The sequence below is a fragment of the Chelmon rostratus genome, chromosome 18, assembly GCF_017976325.1.
Source record: "Chelmon rostratus isolate fCheRos1 chromosome 18, fCheRos1.pri, whole genome shotgun sequence".
Taxonomy (NCBI): Eukaryota; Metazoa; Chordata; class Actinopteri; order Chaetodontiformes; family Chaetodontidae; genus Chelmon; species Chelmon rostratus.
This window is the reverse complement of record NC_055675.1, coordinates 3,269,071-3,282,236: the sequence shown is the minus strand read 5'-3', so window position 1 is coordinate 3,282,236 and position 13,166 is coordinate 3,269,071.

The following is a 13,166-nucleotide window of genomic DNA, read 5'->3' as shown; positions in this document are numbered from 1 at the left end:
AATTCATCTCTACTGTCTGTGGCTATTCAGCCCCAAGCCTACTCATTCCTTCTGACTATCTAAATCTTCAATCACAATTTTATTTTTCTAAAAAGGCTCAGTAATTTTCAAAAACAGCTGGACACTGTAGTTTTGGCAAATAGTACTCAAACATGAGTTTTCTGCCCTCCCTGAACGATTGTGTCTAGTTTGGCAGACAGGCTAAACAGTTCCTTGTGACACAAAAGACCGTTTCTTATTGATTTATTTATGACCTCACACACAAAGGCACTGTAAAACTGTAAAAACAAAGAAAATATGACTTAGTCTGCATTTTAAACGGATGTATAACACATATAAACAAAGTTAAGAGAAAGTCCGCTAGCTTCATGCTAACATATAATGGAAATTCCCATTAACGGGCTAATCGTATTAGCATCGCCAATACGTAATTAAGTAATTAACGGTGAGATTACAATTGAACGACAGGAAGCAACACTAGTGGCGATGGGAGCACAGAGAGGACAAAAAGGTAGGCAGGCTACGGCTTTTATGCGGCCGGAAATGAGGAGCCGGAACCAGGGTAACTGTGGTAACCATGGTAACCAACAAACAAAAAACGAAAGGGAAAACTAAACACAATGCTCATACTGCTACACTGGTATTGTTCAGGTTTTATTCAGACATTTCATGCTGTTATAAAGTCATCACAAACTCCACTGACTGCTAATTGTAAAAAAAAAACAAAAACAAAACAGGATTTGGAGACAGAAATTTGAATAGTGGTAATAGTTCTGGACAACTTTGACTTTATTATGGACCGATCGGCCTTGTTATGTCTACTCTGACCAGTAGCTCATTGGTTAACACTACTGACTTTAACCTGGGGTTCAAATCCTGGTCAAGGTACTAGAGTGTCTCTTGAAAAATTTAGAGAAATTCTACATTGAGTTGAAAAAGAGCGTGAAAACAATTTCATTCTTACAGACAGACTGGAGCAATGCGCTTTGATCTTTGTTATCACAGTTATAAACTTTATAGCTTGACAGAATGCTTCATCTTAAATTCAGTGAAGACATAATAGAGATATTCAACTCAACTATCAGACTCAACTGCTAAAACAACTACTGTGGATAATACACAAAACACGAGGTAAGCTGATACAAACGTCGTGAAATTAATTTAAGGAAGCATGATGGCATTTCACAAATTCATTTCACGAAACACATTTCACAAAAACCAACAACATGACACAAAACACATTTCACAATATCCAACATTTCACTACACTTTCCTGACAGTCAACAAATCCTATCCAAAGACAAAATGCAACAATGAGTTAATCAATCTCTACTGTCTGTGGCTATACAGCCCCAAGCCTACTCATTCCTAAACAGATGCATAACACATATAAACAAGTTAACAGAAAGTCCGCTAGCTTGATGCTAGCATACAATAGAAATTCCCATTAACGGGCTAATCGTATTAGCATCGCCATCGCGAATAATTAACGGTGAGACTACAGTTGAAATAACAACAGCATATGACTGGATACTTACTGGCATATATTTCCATCACTCTTAGAAATGACTTCAAACTACAACTTATAAGCAACCAGCTCACTACACTTCTGTGTGACTACTTATTGCTGACTGAACTATGGTACCCCGAAAGGGTCAAAACACTCAAAGTCAAACACAAAGTCAAACCCCAAAAAACATTGATATTACAAAGCTTGCCCATAGAGGGCAGCACAATGAGTAAATAGTTCACTTTTTGGGAGTAATTTCTAGTCATATTAATACGTATTTGGTGGAAAAATGAGTTTTATGCAATGGCAGTTAGGTGGTGTATGCAGGATTGACTAAAAATAAATCACAGCGCCCACAATCATGATGATGAGCATGTCACCCAATACAATAATCTGGATCACTGATGTGTTTTTGTGTTGGTCTTTTCATGGGATTAGTTAAACAAAAGAGAAAAGCAGTTTATGTTCTTGATCATTTTTAAATTAAGTTCAATTTGGGTCCTTTTGTTACTAATTTCCCCAGTACTATTATTGCTGGTATTGTTCTACAGACATTTCATGCTGTTACAAAGCCATCACAAACTCCACTGACTGCAAATTGTAAAGAAAGCAGGAAGCAGGAAGCTGGAGACAGAAATTAGAATAGTAGGAATAGTTCTGAACAACTTTGACTTGACTCTTCAACTCAACTACCAGACTCAACTGCTAAAACAACTACTGTGGATAATACACAAAACATGAGGTAAGCTGATACAAACGTCATGAAATTAATTTAATGAAACATGACAGCATTTCAGGAAACGGAATGGCATTTGAAAAATTCATTTGATGACAAACGACAGCATTTCTAAAAACAGTTCGGCATTTGACGACGCAAGACAGCATTTAAAATTTTATTTCATGAAACATGACAGCATTTCATGTAGGCATTTGAGAGAACACGACTGCATTTCACAAATTCATTTCAGGAAACAGCGGCATTTCAAAAATTTATTTCATGGACAATGACAGTACTGCACGATTTTTATTTCACAAAACAGTACAGCATTAGTGAAACATAACAGCTCTTCATGAATTTTTTTCAGGAAACACGACAGCATTTCAGCAAAAAGGGGCATTTGAAAATTTCATTTAATGAAACAAAATGTTATTTGACAAATTTATTTCACGAAACAGGACGGCATTTCAAAAAAAACTTCTTTTATGAAACATGGCGCATTTTATGAAGTCATTCCACGAAGGAGTATGACATTTGATGAAACAGTTTGGAATTTGACAGAACAGTACGGCAATAAACGAAACACAACGGAATTTCACAATTTTTTTCAGTTAAGACGATAGCATTTCAGGAAGGCATTTCACAGAGTAATAAAAAAAAACAACAGCATTTTACGAAGGCATTTCACGAAACACAACGGCATTTCAGTAGAAAAGAAAGCATTTATTGAAACATGATGGCATTTCTCAAATTCATTTCAAGGAACACAACAGCATTTCACAAATTCATTTGATGAACCACAGCGGAATTTCATGAATTTGTTTATTTTTCTCCCCTCCTGCAACAGCCACCTTATTGTGGTGGAGGGATTTAAGTACTCGAATGATCCTAGGAGCAATGTTGTCTGGGGCTTTTTGCTCCTGGAGGGGTCTCCCAAGGCAAACAGGCCCTAGGTGACGGGTCAGACGAAGCAGTTCCAGAGCCTTTCACGGATTTATTTCACGAAACACTACGCATTTTACGGAGGCATTTCAGGAAACAGGACGGCATTTCACAAAGCATTTGAAGAAACATGACGACATTTTAGTAGAAAAGACAGCATTTATCGAAACATGATGGTATTTCACAAATTCATTTCAAGGAACAGAACGGCATTTTGCGACGGCATTTCGAGAAACACGACGGCATTTCACGAAATGATTTCATCAAACATGACGGCCTTTTATGAAGGCATTTCATGAACCAGTGCAACATTTGATGAAACAGTACAGCATTTCACAAAACACGTCGGCATTTAAGGAGAAAAGACAATATTTACCGCATTTTATGAAGGCATTTTAGGAAACAGGGCGGCATTTCAGTAGAAAAGACAGCATTTATCGAAACATGATGGCATTTCACAAAATCATTTGAGGAAACGCGTGGCCTTTCATGAATTTATTTATTTTTCTCCCCTCCTTCAACCGCCACCGTATTGTAGTGGAGGGATTTGAGTACTTGAATGATCCAAGGAGCAATGTTGTTCGGGGCTTTTTGCCCCTGGAGGGGTCTCCAAAGGCAAACAGGCCCTAGGTGACGGGTCAGACGAAGCGGTTCCAGAGCCTTTCACGAATTTATTTCACAAAACACTACGCATTTTACGGAGGCATTTGAAGAAACATGACGGCATTTTAGTAGAAAAGACAGCATTTATCGAAACATGATGGTATTTCACAAATTCATTCAAGGAACAGAACGGTATTTTGCGACGGCATTTCGAGAAACACGACGGCATTTCACGAATTGATTTCATCAAACATGACGGCATTTTAAGAAGGCATTTCATGAACCAGTGCAGCATTTGATGAAACAGTACAGCATTTCACAAAACACGACGGCATTTCAGGAGAAAAGACAACATTTACCGCGTTTTATGAAGGCATTTTAGGAAACAGGACGGCATTTCACAAATTCATTTGACGAACCACAGCGGCATGTCATGAAGGCATTTCACGAAGGCATTTCACAAAACACGACGGCATTTCAGAAGAAAAGACAGCATTTATCGAAACAGGATGGCATTTCACAAATTCATTTCAACCGCCGCCTTATTGTGGTGGGGGGATTTGAGTACTTGAATGATCCTAGGAGCAGTGTTGTCAGGGGCTTTTTGCCCCTGGAGGGGTCTCCAAAGGCAAACAGGCCCTAGGTGACAGGTCAGACGAAGCGGTTCCAGAGCCTTTCATGAATTTATTTCACAAAACACTACGCATTTTACAGAGGCATTTCAGGAAAAAGGACGGCATTTCACAAAGGCATTTGAAGAAACATGACGGCATTTTAGTAGAAAAGACAGCATTTATTGAAAAAATGATGGTATTTCACGAATTCATTCAAGGAACAGAACAGCATTTTGCGACGGCATTTCGAGAAACACGACTGCATTTCACGAATTGATTTCATCAAACATGACGGCATTTTATGAAGGCATTTCATGAACCAGTGCAGCATTTGATGAAACAGTACAGCATTTCACAAAACACGACGGCATTTCAGGAGAAAAGACAACATTTACCGCGTTTTATGAAGGCATTTTAGGAAACAGGACGGCATTTCACAAATTCATTTGACGAACCACAGCGGCATTTCACGAAGGCATTTCACAAAAGACGATGGCATTTCAGAAGAAAAGACAGCATTTATCGAAACAGGATGGCATTTTACAAATTCATTTCAACCGCCACCTTATTGTGGTGGGGGGATCTGAGTACTTGAATGATCCTAGGAGCAATGTTGTCCGGGGCAAACAGGCCCTTGGTGACGGGTCAGACGAAGCGGTTCCAGAGCCTTTCACGAATTTATTTCACAAAACACTCCGCATTTTACGGAGGCATTTGAAGAAACATGACGGCATTTTAGTAGAAAAGACAGCATTTATCGAATTCACAAATTCATTTCAAGGAACACAACGGCATGTCATGAAGGCATTTCAGGAAACAACAACATTTTACGAAGACACTTCAAGAAACACGGCGGCATTTCACAAATTCATTTGACGATACTCGATGGCATTTCATGAATTTATTTCATGAAACACTACGCATTTTACGACGGCATTTCAGGAACCAGGACGGCATTTCACAAATTTGTTTCACGAAAACCGACGGCATTTCACAAATTTATTTCAGGAAACGCAACCCTATTTTACAAAACAGTACGGCATTTGACGACGGCATTTCACTTTAAAAGACGGCATTTGTAGAAAGAAGATGGAATTTCACAAAATAATTTCAAGAAACACAACAGCATTTCACGAAACAGTTCGGCATTTGACAAAACAAGATGGAATTTCACAAATCAGTACGACAATTCACAGAACACATTTCAAAATATAAAACATTTGACAAAATAAAACATTTCACAGTATAAAGCATTTCACAAAATGCAACATTTCACAAGATCCAACATTTCACTTCTGTACACCGTAAAACTAAAGGGCTATTAAAACTCAAAAATTCTAGGTAACTGGCTGCAATAGATTTGCGTTTTGAGTCCAATTAAAACTCTCAAGTTCTGAAGAAAACTACATAAATTTAAGACAACAAATTATCTTTTGTTTAGATAACTTATAAATTAGCTTTGAGAAAAATTCAAATTTAGAATTTTTAAGCACTTAGAAGTCAGGAGTCTCAGCTAATTATTTTGTTTCAGATAAATTACTTTTCAAATGCATCAAAACTCAACATTCTGAGTTGTACTTATAAATACTCTCAAACGTGAGAAGCTATGGCAACTAAAACTTTTCTATTATGCCTATGATACAGATACAAATAATGCTAGTTCAGTAAAACATGTTTATTTCAACATTGACATTCCAGCAGATATGCAGGAGGATGAAATCTCTATCTGCCAATAGTGCAAGTACTGTACTGATTTACTTCCTGCTTCATAATACCTCTGTTTCATGTACATAAGCTTTTTTGAATCTCTTGTGTTAAGATGTCATTAATCTCTATTTTGATCCTTTTGACTTCTTGACTAATTTTTTCTACACAGTTATTTTTATGTTCTTGTTCCAATTTTCCGAGGTCTGATTCTAGTTTATTGAGTTTTTTCTGTTTTTTCCATTTTAAGTATGCTGTTTTGGCAATTAATTTCTAGTAATTTCTAATTACCGTTTTACATGCATCCCACAGCACAGGTGGAGACACCTCACCATTATCATTCTCCCTTACATACATCTGTATTCCTTTAATGTACTCCTCCTTCATCTCTCCTTTAAGTATATTTATATTTAGCCTCCAAAGTGTTGTTTTGGGTTCTCTTGACATAACCAGAGTCATATATATTGGACTATGATCTGATAGGTCTCCAATTCCAATTTCACATTTTTCAACCCTGTATGTGTCCTTATTAAACATCAAATACATTGAGATACATTATGAATACATTGAGAATAGTGACCAGCTCTCACTCTAATCTCCCCTTAATCAATATATATACCTTCCCTGTTTGTCTGGTGTTTCTGCAAGTTTTTCAAACATAATTTTCCCTGATATTATAATGGCCACTCCTCTTTGATGACCTGTTTTATAAGATGAAGACAATATTTGATTAAACCCTTTTCTTTCAAGCTTTTCATGTTCCTTCTGTGACAGGTGGGTCTCCTGCAGCAGTGAAACCCCACCCCTTCTTTTCTCATCTTACCTATATGAACTGCCAAAGAACCGGTAGCCATCTTACCACTGAACTGTGTGGTAGGTGGGGTTTCATGGCAAATAGAAAAAGATGTGCCACAGGGTGTCCCAGCGAGCGGTTGTTTGTACCGGCTCAGCTGCGGTCCCAAGTAATTCAATGGGCACACACATCTTTACTTTCCTGTCTTCCTGGGGTCAAACGCACACTGTATGTGATACTGAGGATGTGAAGTATGTTGGCTGGAGAAGTCCCGGTAGCTAAAACCCAGTAGCTAAAGCAACTACCGTGGATAAGATACATAACACAAGGTAAGATGATACAAGCGTGATGAAATTAATTTAATGAAACATGATGGCATTTCACGAAGGCATTTTACAAAACATGACAGCATTTTAGTAGAAAAGACAGCATTTATCGAAACATGATGGCATTTCACAAATTCATTTCAAGGAACATTAGGAAAAAAACATATAGCAAAATAAAACATTTGACAAAATGCAAAATTTCACACAAACACAATAATACATAAAACACAATGATCTTTCACCAAACAGCATTTCACAAAAACCAACAACATGATGCAAAACACATTTCACAGTATAAAGCATTTCACAAAATGCAACATTTCACAAGATCCAACATTTCACTTCTGTACACCGTAAAACTAAAGGGCTATTAAAACTCAAAAATTCCAGTTAACTGGCCGCAATAGATTTGCGTTTTGAGTCCAATTAAAACTCTCAAGTTCTGAAGGAAACTACATAAATTTAAGACAACAAATGATCTTTTGTTGAGAAAACTTATAAATTAGCTTTGAGAAAATTCAAGTTTAGATTTTTTAAACACTTAGAAGTCAGCAGTCTCAGCTAAATTTTTTTGTTTCAGATAAACCCGTCACCTATTTTACGGAGGCATTTCACGAAACAGGACGGCATTTCACAAATTTATTCACAAACTACGACGCATTTTACGAAGGCATTACACGAAACCGTGCAGCATTTGATGAAACAGTACAGCATTTCACAAAACACGACGGCATTTCAGGAGAAAAGAACCAGTGCAGCATTTGATGAAACAGTACAGCATTTCACAAAACACAACGGCATTTCAGGAGAAAAGACAACATTTACCGCGTTTTGTGAAGGCATTTTAGGAAACAGGACGGCATTTCACAAATTCATTTGACGAACCACAGCGGCATTTCACGAAAGCATTTCACAAAAGACGACGGCATTTCAGAAGAAAAGACAGCATTTGTCGAAACAGGATGGCATTTTACAAATTCATTTCAACCGCCGCCTTATTGTGGTGGGGGGATCTGAGTACTTGAATGATCCTAGGAGCAATGTTTTCCGGGGCTTTTTGCCCCTGGAGGGGTCTCCAAAGGCAAACAGGCCCTAGGTGACAGGTCAGACGAAGCGGTTCCAGAGCCTTTCATGAATTTATTTCACAAAACACTACGCATTTTACGGAGGCATTTCAGGAAACAGGACGGCATTTCACAAAGGCATTTGAAGAAACATGACGACATTTTAGTAGAAAAGACAGCATTTATCGAAACATGATGGTATTTCACAAATTCATTTCAAGGAACAGAACGGCATTTTGCGACGGCATTTCACAAATTGATTTCATCAAACATGACGGCATTTTATGAAGGCATTTCATGAACCAGTGCAGCATTTGATGAAACAGTACAGCATTTCACAAAACACGACGGCATTTCAGGAGAAAAGACAACATTTACCGCGTTTTATGAAGGCATTTTAGGAAACAGGACGGCATTTCACAAATTCATTTGACGAACCACAGCGGCATTTCACGAAGGCATTTCACAAAACACGACGGCATTTCAGAAGGAAAGACAGCATTTATCGAAACAGGATGGCATTTCACAAATTCATTTCAACCGCCACCTTATTGTGGTGGGGGGATCTGAGTACTTGAATGATCCTAGGAGCAATGTTGTCCGGGGCTTTTTGCCCCTGATCACACTCCACCCCTGAAACACTCCGCATTTTACGGAGGCATTTGAAGAAACATGACGGCATTTTAGTAGAAAAGACAGCATTTATCGAATTCACAAATTCATTTCAAGGAACACAACGGCATGTCATGAAGGCATTTCAGGAAACAACAACATTTTACGAAGACACTTCAAGAAACACGGCGGCATTTCACAAATTCATTTGACGATACTCGATGGCATTTCATGAATTTATTTCATGAAACACTACGCATTTTACGACGGCATTTCAGGAACCAGGACGGCATTTCACAAATTTGTTTCACGAAAACCGATGGCATTTCACAAATTTATTTCAGGAAACGCAACCCTATTTTACAAAACAGTACGGCATTTGACGACGGCATTTCACTTTAAAAGACGGCATTTGTAGAAAGAAGATGGAATTTCACAAAATAATTTCAAGAAACACAACAGCATTTCACGAAACAGTTCGGCATTTGACAAAACAAGATGGAATTTCACAAATCAGTACGACAATTCACAGAACACATTTCAAAATATAAAACATTTGACAAAATAAAACATTTCACAGTATAAAGCATTTCACAAAATGCAACATTTCACAAGATCCAACATTTCACTTCTGTACACCGTAAAACTAAAGGGCTATTAAAACTCAAAAATTCTAGGTAACTGGCTGCAATAGATTTGCGTTTTGAGTCCAATTAAAACTCTCAAGTTCTGAAGAAAACTACATAAATTTAAGACAACAAATTATCTTTTGTTGAGATAACTTATAAATTAGCTTTGAGAAAAATTCAAATTTAGAATTTTTAAGCACTTAGAAGTCAGGAGTCTCAGCTAATTATTTTGTTTCAGATAAATTACTTTTCAAATGCATCAAAACTCAACATTCTGAGTTGTACTTATAAATACTCTCAAACGTGAGAAGCTATGGCAACTAAAACTTTTCTACTATGCCTATGATACAGATACAAATAATGCTAGTTCAGTAAAACATGTTTATTTCAACATTGACATTCCAGCAGATATGCAGGAGGATGAAATCTCTATCTGCCAATAGTGCAAGTACTGTACTGATTTACTTCCTGCTTCATAATACCTCTGTTTCATGTACATAAGCTTTTTTGAATCTCTTGTGTTAAGATGTCATTAATCTCTATTTTGATCCTTTTGACTTCTTGACTAATTTTTTCTACACAGTTATTTTTATGTTCTTGTTCCAATTTTCCGAGGTCTGATTCTAGTTTATTGAGTTTTTTCTGTTTTTTTCCATTTTAAGTATGCTGTTTTGGCAATTAATTTCTAGTAATTTCTAATTACCGTTTTACATGCATCCCACAGCACAGGTGGAGACACCTCACCATTATCATTCTCCCTTACATACATCTGTATTCCTTTAATGTACTCCTCCTTCATCTCTCCTTTAAGTATATTTATATTTAGCCTCCAAAGTGTTGTTTTGGGTTCTCTTGACATAACCAGAGTCATATATATTGGACTATGATCTGATAGGTCTCCAATTCCAATTTCACATTTTTCAACCCTGTATGTGTCCTTATTAAACATCAAATACATTGAGATACATTATGAATACATTGAGAATAGTGACCAGCTCTCACTCTAATCTCCCCTTAATCAATATATATACCTTCCCTGTTTGTCTGGTGTTTCTGCAAGTTTTTCAAACATAATTTTCCCTGATATTATAATGGCCACTCCTCTTTGATGACCTGTTTTATAAGATGAAGACAATATTTGATTAAACCCTTTTCTTTCAAGCTTTTCATGTTCCTTCTGTGACAGGTGGGTCTCCTGCAGCAGTGAAACCCCACCCCTTCTTTTCTCATCTTACCTATATGAACTGCCAAAGAACCGGTAGCCATCTTACCACTGAACTGTGTGGTAGGTGGGGTTTCATGGCAAATAGAAAAAGATGTGCCACAGGGTGTCCCAGCGAGCGGTTGTTTGTACCGGCTCAGCTGCGGTCCCAAGTAATTCAATGGGCACACACATCTTTACTTTCCTGTCTTCCTGGGGTCAAACGCACACTGTATGTGATACTGAGGATGTGAAGTATGTTGGCTGGAGAAGTCCCGGTAGCTAAAACCCAGTAGCTAAAGCAACTACCGTGGATAAGATACATAACACAAGGTAAGATGATACAAGCGTGATGAAATTAATTTAATGAAACATGATGGCATTTCACGAAGGCATTTTACAAAACATGACAGCATTTTAGTAGAAAAGACAGCATTTATCGAAACATGATGGCATTTCACAAATTCATTTCAAGGAACATTAGGAAAAAAACATAGCAAAATAAAACATTTGACAAAATGCAAAATTTCACACAAACACAATAATACATAAAACACAATGATCTTTCACCAAACAGCATTTCACAAAAACCAACAACATGATGCAAAACACATTTCACAGTATAAAGCATTTCACAAAATGCAACATTTCACAAAATGCAACATTTCACAAGATCCAACATTTCACTTCTGTACACCGTAAAAACTAAAGGGCTATTAAAACTCAAAAATTCCAGTTAACTGGCCGCAATAGATTTGCGTTTTGAGTCCAATTAAAACTCTCAAGTTCTGAAGGAAACTACATAAATTTAAGACAACAAATGATCTTTTGTTGAGAAAACTTATAAATTAGCTTTGAGAAAATTCAAGTTTAGATTTTTTTAAACACTTAGAAGTCAGCAGTCTCAGCTAAATTTTTTTGTTTCAGATAAACCCGCCACCTATTTTACGGAGGCATTTCACGAAACAGGACGGCATTTCACAAATTTATTCACAAACTACGACGCATTTTACGAAGGCATTTCACGAAACCGTGCAGCATTTGATGAAACAGTACAGCATTTCACAAAAGACGATGGCATTTCAGAAGAAAAGACAGCATTTATCGAAACATGGTATTTCACAAATTCATTTCAAGGAACAGAACGGTATTTTGCGACGGCATTTCGAGAAACACGACGGCATTTCACGAATTGATTTCATCAAACATGACGGCATTTTAAGAAGGCATTTCATGAACCAGTGCAGCATTTGATGAAACAGTACAGCATTTCACAAAACACGACGGCATTTCAGGAGAAAAGACAACATTTACCGCGTTTTTTGAAGGCATTTTAGGAAACAGAACGGCATTTCACAAATTCATTTGACGAACCACAGCGGCATTTCACGAAGGCATTTCACAAAAGACGACGGCATTTCAGAAGAAAAGACAGCATTTATCGAAACAGGATGGCATTTTACAAATTCATTTCAACCGCCGCCTTATTGTGGTGGGGGGATTTGAGTACTTGAATGATCCTAGGAGCAGTGTTGTCCGGGGCTTTTTGCCCCTGGAGGGGTCTCCAAAGGCAAACAGGCCCTAGGTGACAGGTCAGACGAAGCGGTTCCAGAGCCGTTCATGAATTTATTTCACAAAACACTACGCATTTTACAGAGGCATTTCAGGAAAAAGGACGGCATTTCACAAAGGCATTTGAAGAAACATGACGGCATTTTAGTAGAAAAGACAGCATTTATCGAAACATGATGGTATTTCACAAATTCATTTCAAGGAACAGAACGGCATTTTGCGACGGCATTTCGAGAAACACGACGGCATTTCAGGAGAAAAGACAACATTTACCGCGTTTTATGAAGGCATTTTAGGAAACAGGACGGCATTTCACAAATTCATTTGACGAACTACAGCGGCATTTCACGAAGGCATTTCACGAAGGCATTTCACAAAAGACGACGGCATTTCAGAAGAAAAGACAGCATTTATCGAAACAGGATGGCATTTCACAAATTCATTTCAACCGCCACCTTATTGTGGTGGGGGGATCTGAGTACTTGAATGATCCTAGGAGCAATGTTGTCCGGGGCAAACAGGCCCTTGGTGACGGGTCAGACGAAGCGGTTCCAGAGCCTTTCACGAATTTATTTCACAAAACACTCCGCATTTTACGGAGGCATTTGAAGAAACATGACGGCCTTTTAGTAGAAAACACAGCATTTATCAAATTCACAAATTCATTTCAAGGAACATTAGGAAAAAAACATATAGCAAAATAAAACATTTGACAAAATGCAAAATTTCACACAAACACAATAATACATAAAACACAATGATCTTTCACCAAACAGCATTTCACAAAAACCAACAACATGATGCAAAACACATTTCACAGTATAAAGCATTTCACAAAATGCAACATTTCACAAAATGCAACATTTCACAAGATCCAA